Source organism: Meles meles, chromosome 7 (genome assembly GCF_922984935.1).
Source record: "Meles meles chromosome 7, mMelMel3.1 paternal haplotype, whole genome shotgun sequence".
Classification (NCBI taxonomy): Eukaryota; Metazoa; Chordata; class Mammalia; order Carnivora; family Mustelidae; genus Meles; species Meles meles.
The window spans coordinates 17,089,010-17,099,218 of NC_060072.1; positions in this window are offsets into that span (position 1 = coordinate 17,089,010).

Genomic DNA, 10,209 nt, shown 5'->3' on the forward strand with positions numbered 1-10,209 from the left:
GATCACAAGTAGACAGAGAGGCAGGCAGAGAGAGAGAGAGAGGGAAGCAGGCTCCCTGCTGAGCAGAGAGCCCGATGCGGGACTCGATCCCAGGACCCCGAGATCATGACCTGAGCCGAAGGCAGCGGCTTAACCCACTGAGCCACCCAGGCGCTTACCGATGTGTCTGCGTCCCTGCAGTTTCCTCCACATCTCCCTCTTTCTTCCAGTCCTGGTAACTGGGTTATTTCATCAAGTTTTTCGAAACAGCATCAAAGGTTCAGAAATAGCCAAAGTAAAACCGGCGAATCGCTGATGTAGTAATTAGTAAAAATGTATTGGGCACACAGCGAAAAAGACAGTTTGCGAACCGGGAGCACGCACACCAGAACGCAGAATGAGACTCGGGGGTAATGCGGTTATAAAGCAGCTTATCTAATGAGAAAGCGGCAACTGTTCATTCTTCACAGTGGTTGTTTGCAATATTAGAATTCTCCCAAAATGATGGGGGAATTGGCCAGTGGTTAGCTCCTATCGACCTAGGAGAACAGGCTCATATCAACCTAGGAGAACAGTTTAACTTTCGCTTATGATTTCCAGAGGCGTAAACAAGAAATAACCCAGGTCAAGTTAGCCTTGCAAAATAAGCCGAATTAAGCTTTGCTTGTATAACTAAACCGGTTTTGTCTGCTCAGGGAATTTTCAAGGCTGGTCTCTGTTTGTTTTTGATTTTAACAAGGGAAAACAGAGTTTAGAAAGTCATGCTTAAATAAACAGAATTTAGCAAAGGACCAGGGCAGGCTGACTGGATGCACAGAATAGGAAACCTGTCCTATGGCAGGCATGCCTCTCCAAGGGGAGATGCCAAGAGTCAAAGGCAAATCGATTCTCTTCCCTTAACTGCCATCATATATTGAACCGTTTATGTCACTGAAACGTTGCGTGTCACTGAAAAGGAACCCTGGATATGTGTAGTTTGTTTTACTTTGGGAATGAATACTCTTGTACAGTTTTCCCTCCCTGGTGTTGCAAAATTATCTTCTTCCTCGATGATAGAGGGGGAAAATTTACCCTATTGTTCATATCTTCCAGCCATTTAATGCGTTTTGAGTACATGCATATACACTGATTTCTTTCCAGGACAATTTGCATAGAAGTCATCCTGGGATGAACTTTTCCTTACCTTCTTTAGTTAGTTTCCCTGTGTTTGGGGGCTTGTGCGTTGTCTTTCTTCAATTTATCTTTCCTTTTGCTGCCGTGGATCCCTAAACTACTTTTTCAAAGAAATGTCTGGAGGTGTTTGCATGTCTGAAAATGAGTTTTGGCAGGTCTGAAAATGTATTTTGTTCCCCTAATATCTGATTAATGTTTGATTAATTCTACATTGAAAATCCTTCTCCTCCAGAACTTTGAAGACCTTTCTCTACTGCCATCTAGAATTTAAGCACCACTGAAAAGAAAGCAGTGGTTCACCGTAGTGAGCCAGACTGCTGGCTTGAAGTCCTGGTCAGCCACCTGCTCGCTGTGTGGCCATGGGGTAAGTTTCTCAGTATTTTCATCCAAAATATGATGATATATAAGTTAGCTATTATATATAAAGTGAAGCAACTGCTCACACATAGTGAGCCCTATGGTAGTGTTAGCTCCTTTAAAAAAAAAAAATCAATTTTGTCATCGTTCTTGTCTGGCATGTATCCTGGGTATTCTGAAATATCATGATACCACAGCTGTGTGAGTCTTTTTGTGCTCCGTGAATTTGGTAGTTAGAAGACCCTTTGAAGTATCTTCCTTTAGTTCTGGGGATTAGAAAAACTTGTAAGAAATAATTTTATGCCTTCCACTTTCTCTCTTCTCTCTTTCTTAGATGTCTTGGTTAAATGTAGACCCTTTTGGATTAAGATGATGTGTTCCTTTTTTTTTTTCCCCTCAGATTTTCCATTTTTCTGTCTTTTCTATATTCAGGGAGATCTTCTCATCTATTTCCTCCACCTGATTTATTACGTTCTAAATTTCTGCATTCACGTCTTTAATTATCACAAATGGTTTCTTGTTCTGTGCTTCTTTTGGTTCACTTTGGAGTTTTTAGTGGATGTAATAACTATCCATATCTCTTTGTGGCACTTTAGTTAGATATGTTTTATGATCCAAAATTTCCATTCCTTTCAGAACGCGATGGACCGTAGTCCTTCATAGATGCGTCACTTCTTTTGAATAATCTTATGTTTTAATCCTTTTCCATGATATTAATTTCACCCTCCCATAATTAACATTTTTTAAAAATCACATTTTGCTACTCCCTGTAATTAGGACATAGACTTTGCTTCTGCCAATCAGAATATGATCCTTTGAGAAATTTGATTCTAAAGTGAGTTACAGGAGGGAATGGCTGGGACACCTTGTATCTATTTTGCACTGTGGGGAAACAGAGGCAACATTTCTCTGGAATCTGTAGCAGTATGGTTCTGGGAGATGTTCCTGGAGACTAAGCCCAGAGTTGAGTCCTCTAGTCCTTTTAAAGTTTGTGTAAGATGCCTAACACCCAAAATAAGTACTTTCTTGATAATAACTTTCTAGCTGGAATTGCCCCCTGTATCCCAGATTTTTTTTTCCCCCAAACTACTCATGTGGCTCAATGAACTCTTCCTCTTGGTTTTCCTGTCCTTGTGTTATCCTCTTTCACTGAGTGTGGGCAGGCTGGGCATATTGGCTCACTTCTAATCGTTACAATATGGCAGGCATAATGGGATGTCATCTCTCAGATCACATAACAAACAGAGCATAGCTTCCCGTTTTGGGTGCTCACTCTCTCTGGCTCATTCGCGGATCATTCAGCCTGGGAAAAGCAACTGCCATGTCCTAAAACATCCCTGTGGAGAGGCCTATGTGGCAAGATTCCAAAGCCTACCAAAATCCTTGATTCAGTAAGCTAGGAAACTAGGTCCCCTCACTCTCATTTGAGCTTTTGAGTGAGACCACAGCCCCAGCCAGTAGCTTGACAGCAGCGTCATGGGAAATCTCAGCTACAGGCACCCAGCTAAACAGCTCCTGATATCTGACTCACAGAAACTGTAAGAATAAATGTTTGGTGTTAGACAACATTTTGCATGGAACTAGAACAAATAATCTTAAGATCTGTATGGAACCACAAAAGACCCTGAGTAGCCAAGGCAATCTTGAAAAAGAGCAAACCTGGAGGCATCACAATCTCATGTTTCAAAATATACTACAAAGCTGTAGTAATCAAAACAATACACAAACATAGACACAGAGTTCAACAGAACAGAATAGGGAGCCCAGGAACAAACCCACAATTACGTTTAATTTATGACAAAGGCAAGAATGTGCAATGGGAAAACGACAGTCCCTTTAACAAATGGTGCTGGCCAAACTGGACAGCTACATGCAGAAGAATGAAACTGGACCACTTTCTCCCACCATTCACAAAAATGAACTCAAAATGGATTAAAGACCTACACGTGAGACCTGAAACCACAAAAATCCTAGAACAGAGCACAGGCAGTAATTTCTCTGACATTAGCCATAGCAACTTTTTTCTAGATATGTTTCTTGAGGCAAGGAAAATAAAAACAAAAATAAACTCCTGGGACTATATCAAAATAAAAAGCTCTGCCCAGCAAAGGAAACAGTCAACAAAACAAAAAGGCAACCTACTGAATGGGAGAGGATATTTGCAAATGATATATCTGATAAGGGGCTAATATCCAAAATATATGAAGAACTTATACAATGCAACACCAAAAAACCCACAAACAATCCAATTTAAAAATGGACAGAAGACATAACCAGACATTTCCCCAAAGAAGACACATGAAAAGATGATGAACATCACTCATCATCATCAAGGAATTGCAAATCAAACCACAGTGACATATCTCTTCATAGCTGTCAATGGCTAAAACCAATAACACAAGAACAACAGGTGTCGGTAGGCATGCAGACGAAATCCTCATGAACTGTTGGGAATGCAGACTGGTGCAGACACTGTGGAAAACAGTATGGAAGTTACTAAAAAAATTAACAGAATTACAATATGAGGGGCATCTGGGTGGCTCAGTTGGTTAAAGCCTCTGCCTTCGGCTCGGGTCATAATCCTGGGGTCCTGGGATTGAACCCCACATCGGTCTCTCTGCTTAGCAGTAAGCCTGCTTCCCCCTCTCTCTCTGCCTGCCTCTCTGCCTACTTGTGATCACTGTCAAATAAATAAATAAAATCTTAAAAAAAAAAAGAATTACGATATGATCCAGTGATTTCTCTATTGGGTATTTACCCAAAGAATATGAAAACACTAATTAAAAAAGATATGTGCACCTTTGTGTTTATTGGAGGATTGTTTACAATAGGCAAGATACGGAAGCAACCTAAGCGTCCATCAATAGATGAGTGGATAAAAAAATGTGTGTGTGTGTGTGTGCTGTGTGTATGTATTCCACAGAATGGAATATTTCAAGGATGAAATCTTGCCATTTGCAACAACATGGTTGGATCTAGTAGGTAGAATGCTAAGTGAAATAAGTCAGTCAGAGAAGGACAAATACCATATGATTTCACCCATGTGGAATTTAAGAAACACATGAACACAAATAAAAAAAGGAGACAAACCAAGAAACAGACTCTTCACTGCAGAGAACAAACTGGTGGTTACTGGAGAGTGGGCGGGTGGGGTGATGGGGGAAATGCAGGAAGGGGATGAAGAGTACACTTGTGACGAGCTGAGTAATGTATAGAATTGTTGATCACTCGATGATAACACCTGAAACAAAAGTAATGCTGTTAATTTTTAAAAATTATTTCCTGAATTAACAAAGTGTTTTGTGTTTCCAGCGACTACGTTAGGGGGTAATTTGTCAGGTAGCAATAGCTAAATAGTATAGGCATCACAAATTTAACTTGTCTAAAACCAGACTCCTGAACTTTACTCATGCCCCCAGTGGGCTCCTCCTCTCAGAGACTCTCTCATCTCCATGAATGACTACCCTATCTTTCCAGTGGCTGAGACCAAAAGTCTGGAATCATCCTTGGCTTCTCCCTCTCTCTCATGACTGAGGACCAAGCCATCAGCAATCCCTGTCAGCTCTACCTTCCCAATATTTCTAAAATCTGCCCATTTCACCTCAACTTTGCTACTGTTGTTCCCTCTGATATGAGGAAACTGTTGTCCTCTCTGATACAGACGATTGCAGTAATATCTCCATGGGTCACTATCCTTCTACAGTCTCATTCCAACAGAAAACCAAAGTGACCCTTTTAAAGGTAAAGTCATTTTTTTTTCCCTTGGCTCAAAGCTCTCTAATGGTTCCACATCTCTCTAGTAAAGATGGTCTTTAGAATGACTTGAAAGGCCTGTGTGTTCTGACCTTCTTTCCAGGCTCTCTTCCCTTTGTTCTCTTCCCAAGCCATCCTGACCAAAGTCCGAGCCCACCTCAGGGCCTTTGCATTTTCTATTCTTCAGCCAGAAGCTCTGGGTGAACCTGATGGTAAGGAAGGGATTGTCTCCTTTGTCCATTGCTATACTCCCCATACCTAGAGCTCTGCCCAGTTCACAGTAAGTCTTTAAATATTTGTTGATCACATGTATAACTCAGGTAGAACGGATGCAGTACTCTGTAGCTAAAAGCCCTGAGCAACACACAGCATCCATGGTTTGGTCTGTTTGTCCTTTGGGTAGGAGCTTTTCTCTGCACACCCAGGACTGTTAGTGACCTGTGTATATTTAATAGTGAGACACTGGTTCATTCATGTAGGTAGTTGGCGTGATTTTCTGTCTCTAGTGGCCTCTTTCCTGCATGAGAGGGCTGACTATGCCATGAAGGGGTGTGTGTGTGCTCATGCATGCATGCGTGTTTGGGGTGGGGGGTTCCTGGGTATATCCAATGGCAGACTTCGCTAAAAGCTTTCGCTAAAGCATATTCTTCTTAAGGAATAGGCAGATACATTGGGTTTCTTCCCCAAAATGTCCAAATGGGGATGGCTTTGTCTACTTTGAGGACTCGACCACTCCTAGAGGAGCACTATATTGTTCTGGTCCGATTTTTGGAGCATTTTCCTCCACTTTTAGTCCAGGGGTACCGTAGCTGGTAGGGTTGAGGGAAGCCGCTACTTGACGTTTTTCTATCATTTCCATCAGTGTCTGCTGTTCGGCCCATGTTTGTCCCCAGAGACACCCAGAGGCAAGAACTCTGCTGTGTGTCTTGTGGGGGGAGGGGGTGGTCTCCTTCCCTGCTTGTGTTTTCCCCCATCTACCTCCCCTATTCCTGGTATTCACCATTTAAGACTGCAGATTCCCCCGCTCCCTTTTCAATGTTCAGCAATTTTATGACTTTACTCTCTTTACTTCTTTTTTTGCTCCTCTCATGTCAGTGAGTTTCCAGGAAAATGGGGTGGTAAACTCAAATGCGCGCCATGTCATCTTCAAACAGCAGACGCGCACAATAGTGTAATTTTTGCTTCTTGCCACCCTCATTAGATGCTGGTTTTATTTTTCCACTCGCCTTCATTTTCTTTCAGCAGAAGCTTTCGTTCCTGGTGTTATGAAATTTTACAATGATAGGTCTCTTGGTGGAGGCGTTTTTTTATTCACTGTACTGAACAGAGTCCCTCCCTTACTTCTTGAAAAATTTCCACTATTTTTGATGGTTTTCTACTCACTATTTTATCTTCCCGGAATTCCTATTCATTAGAAATTTTACCTCCTGGCTAGATTAACCAGCCCTCTCATCTTTCTTTTTATCTTCTTCCTGTGAGCTTTCCTCATCTCCTTCTCCTTCAACTGAATTTATTTTGGCTATCTTACTTTTAATTTCCAATCTCTATTTGTTCCTTGTTTTGGGCCTTTCTCGTTTTATGAATACAGTAGTCTGTCTTGCCTCCTGCAAGATAATAGCCCTATTTGGTGTTTGGTTTGTTTTAATCTATTTCCTCTGGATTTATTTTTTCTCTTTGCTTTGGATGGCTTTCCCAAATATTTGGAGATTCCTAACTGGATGCTTTGTTACAAAGCTAAGTGGAGGCATAGAAAGAATTTTAAGAGTTTGAGAAACAATGGATGTGATTTGGGTAGGGCCAAAGAGCATTGTTAAGGTTAAGCTTGGCGGGCAGGAGACCTGAAAGGCCTACAGAGAGCAAGTATGGAAGCGAAGAAGGAAAATGATCTGATTGGCTGTGGCTTGGTTGGCTGTTTGGGACTGGTTGTGCTTAGCATTTTGATTTCAGAACCGGAGGCATTGATAGGCTTCGATTTTGGTTTGCTTATGTAGGCCTCCCATGGCCCTAGAGACACTTCAGTCCAATGGCCTCCTTGTGTAATTAACTAAACAGCTACGTTGGAGAGTCAGACCAGGTGTGAGTTTCATTTGTTGGCTGATGGATTTCACTTTAGAATAACTTGAGCCATTGGGCATTTGCGTGGAGGTCATTTCTCTGGGATCCAGAGGGGTGTGTATACGGCAGGGTGCTCCTTCCCACCCTGGGTGGCAGCAATAATAGTCACAGAATGGCAGACACCAGCAATAAAGTGTCATTGTCTCAACAGGATACCCCCGACCCCCCGCCAAGATACTATGCCGTCACCATACTTTACTGTTATTATCCTATAATCTGTGACCCAGTTGAGGACCAGTACTGGTATTTACTTACCTTGATGTCTCAATAAAGCATGTGGAATGAATGAATGGCGGGGATTTGCTCCCGGCCTTGCCCCGCACCTCGGATAACATGAATAACACGAGCCTAACAATGTTGTGGCCAACTGATCTGTCACAGGTCCCTGCCCGGGGCCCTGAGTGATCCATTCGGGTGGGACAGCTCCGCCCTCGTGTGACCAAGACAAGGGTGCGCATGTGCCCAAGGCCCAGAAGGCGGAGCCTCACCTCTGTTGTGTCCCATTCCTGCAATTCTTTTTTTTTTTTTTTTGAAGATTTTATTTATTTATTTGGCAGACAGAGGTCACAAGTAGGCAGAGAGGCAGGCAGAGAGAGAAGAAGGGAAGCAGGCTCCCTGCTGAGCAGAGAGCCTGATGTGGGGCTTGATCCCAGGACCCTGAGTCATGACCTGAGCCGAGGCACCCAGGTGCCCCCCGTCCCTGCAATTCTTAACAGCGAGGCTGAGCTTACGGTTGTGTCCTTTTTGCCAAAACTGAGCCTAGAGCTAAGGGCTTCCTGCGATATAATGATCTCAAGCTGCCCTCGCATCTTTTCGGTCCGGATATTTTTCCCTTTCATGTTTCCCACATTTAAGAGTGATCAGTGTCCTACCAGGCCTGTCATTTTGCTGTTTCACTAACTTGGAGAGCCATTTGTCATCTGAAAATGTGCCCTCTTTGAGGCCAGTAGAGAACACGATGTTCTTTTCCCTCTAGAAAAAGGAGCACGATCCCTGTTCTCGTTTCCCTCTTTAAGTCACTTTGTCAGATTTGTCCCAATGCCAAGATCATTAATTTTATTTTATTTTTTTAAATTTAAAAAAATGTATTTATTTGACAGAGATCACAAGTAGGCAGAGAGGCAGGCAGAGAGAGAGAGGAGGAAGCAGGTTCCCCGCTGAGCAGAGAGCCCGATGCGGGGCTCGATCCCAGGACTCTGGGATCATGACCTGAGCCTAAGGCAGAGGCTTTAACCCACTGAGCCACCCAGGCACCCCACATTATATTATTATTAAGAGCTCAGAAACAGTATTTTGAGGACAGAGAATAAACTCACGGTCTCTCTGTGACCCCAGCTGGGTATCCACAAATGACTCTCAAACATATAAGTAAAGTTTAAAATCAGGAAAATTACCTTGCACTTTGCTTTTATCACTTCCACTCCAGATTTGTAAATTAACAAATGGAAATCCGAAGTGACAGGCAGGTGTGAAAGAGAACTCAAAGAAACAGCTGCTTTAAGGAATAATATTGAAAATGTATAAAAGCTGTTAATAAATAAAAAGAAGCCCATATGTGTATTTTAAAAATCCCAAACACTTCTCTCCTGGCTTCTTCACAATCCCGAAGTATAAATAGATTTTTTTTTAAATTAACCAAATCTGCCCAGATTTCTGCAGACCTTCAAGGAAGCATAAAGAATAAGATATGAGTCGATGTGAAGGATTACGTTAGAGATGGTGGTTGTTAAAAAGGAAAATGGAGCAAAGCATGAAACCCCGAGCTAAGGCTCAGGAACGTGTCTGGGGAGCTAGTCTGTGGGGAGGCAGATTTGACACAAGAGTAGCTTGATTAAAACCCTCCATGGAGGGGCGCCTGGGTGGCTCAGTGGATTAAGCCGCTGCCTTCAGCTTAGGTCACGATCTCAGGGTCCTGGGATCGGGCCCCGTGTCGGGCCCCGTGTCGGGCTCTCTGCTCCGCAGGGAGCCTGCTTCCTCTTCTCTCTCTGCCTACCTCTCTGCCTACTTGTGATCTCTCTCTCTCTCTCTGTCAAATAAATAAAATAAAATCTTAAAAAAAAAAAAAAAAAAAAAAAAAAACCAACAACCCTCCACGGAGCCCTTGGATTGTCAGAGATCCCCTAAGGGGTGCGGAGGTTGGGAAGGCTCCAGACCTCCTCAGTCCCCACCCACCACCAACAAAGACCAAAGCAGCCCTTGGCTAGCAAGCTCTTGCTCTCTCTCTCTTTTTAAAAATATTTTATTTATTTATTTGTCAGATAGAGATCACAAGTAGGCAGAGAGGCAGGCGGGGGAGGGGGGGGGCGGGGGGGTAGGAAGCAGGCTCCCTGCTGAGCAAAGAGCCCGATGCAGGGCTCCATCCCAGGACCCTGGGATCATGACCTGAGCCCAAGGCAGAGGCTTTAACCCGCTGAGCCACCGAGGCGCCCCTCACTTTCTCTTTTTAAAAGATTTTACTTTTTCACTTGACAGAGCACAAGCAGGGAGAAAGCAGGCAGAGGGAGAAGCAGGCTCCCCTCTCAGCAGATAGCCTCATGCAGGCTCCATCGCAGGACCCTGGGATTATGACCTGAGCCACCCAGACATTCCTAGGGGTGTCTCTTCTGTAGACCAGACTTCGGCATGGGATTCTATTTGGACCCAGGATTTGGCAGTTCTGTAAAGTTTAAATGAGGGTGATTGCATCAGCACAAAGAACTCCGGAGAGCAGAAGGTAAGCCTATACTGTGGCCCTAAATCAAGACCGAACCATGAAGGTGAGCAAGACAGAGATCTTGGGAGTCCTGGCAGGTGCTTGGTAAAGTAAGTAGGACAAATCGATCCCAGCAGTGT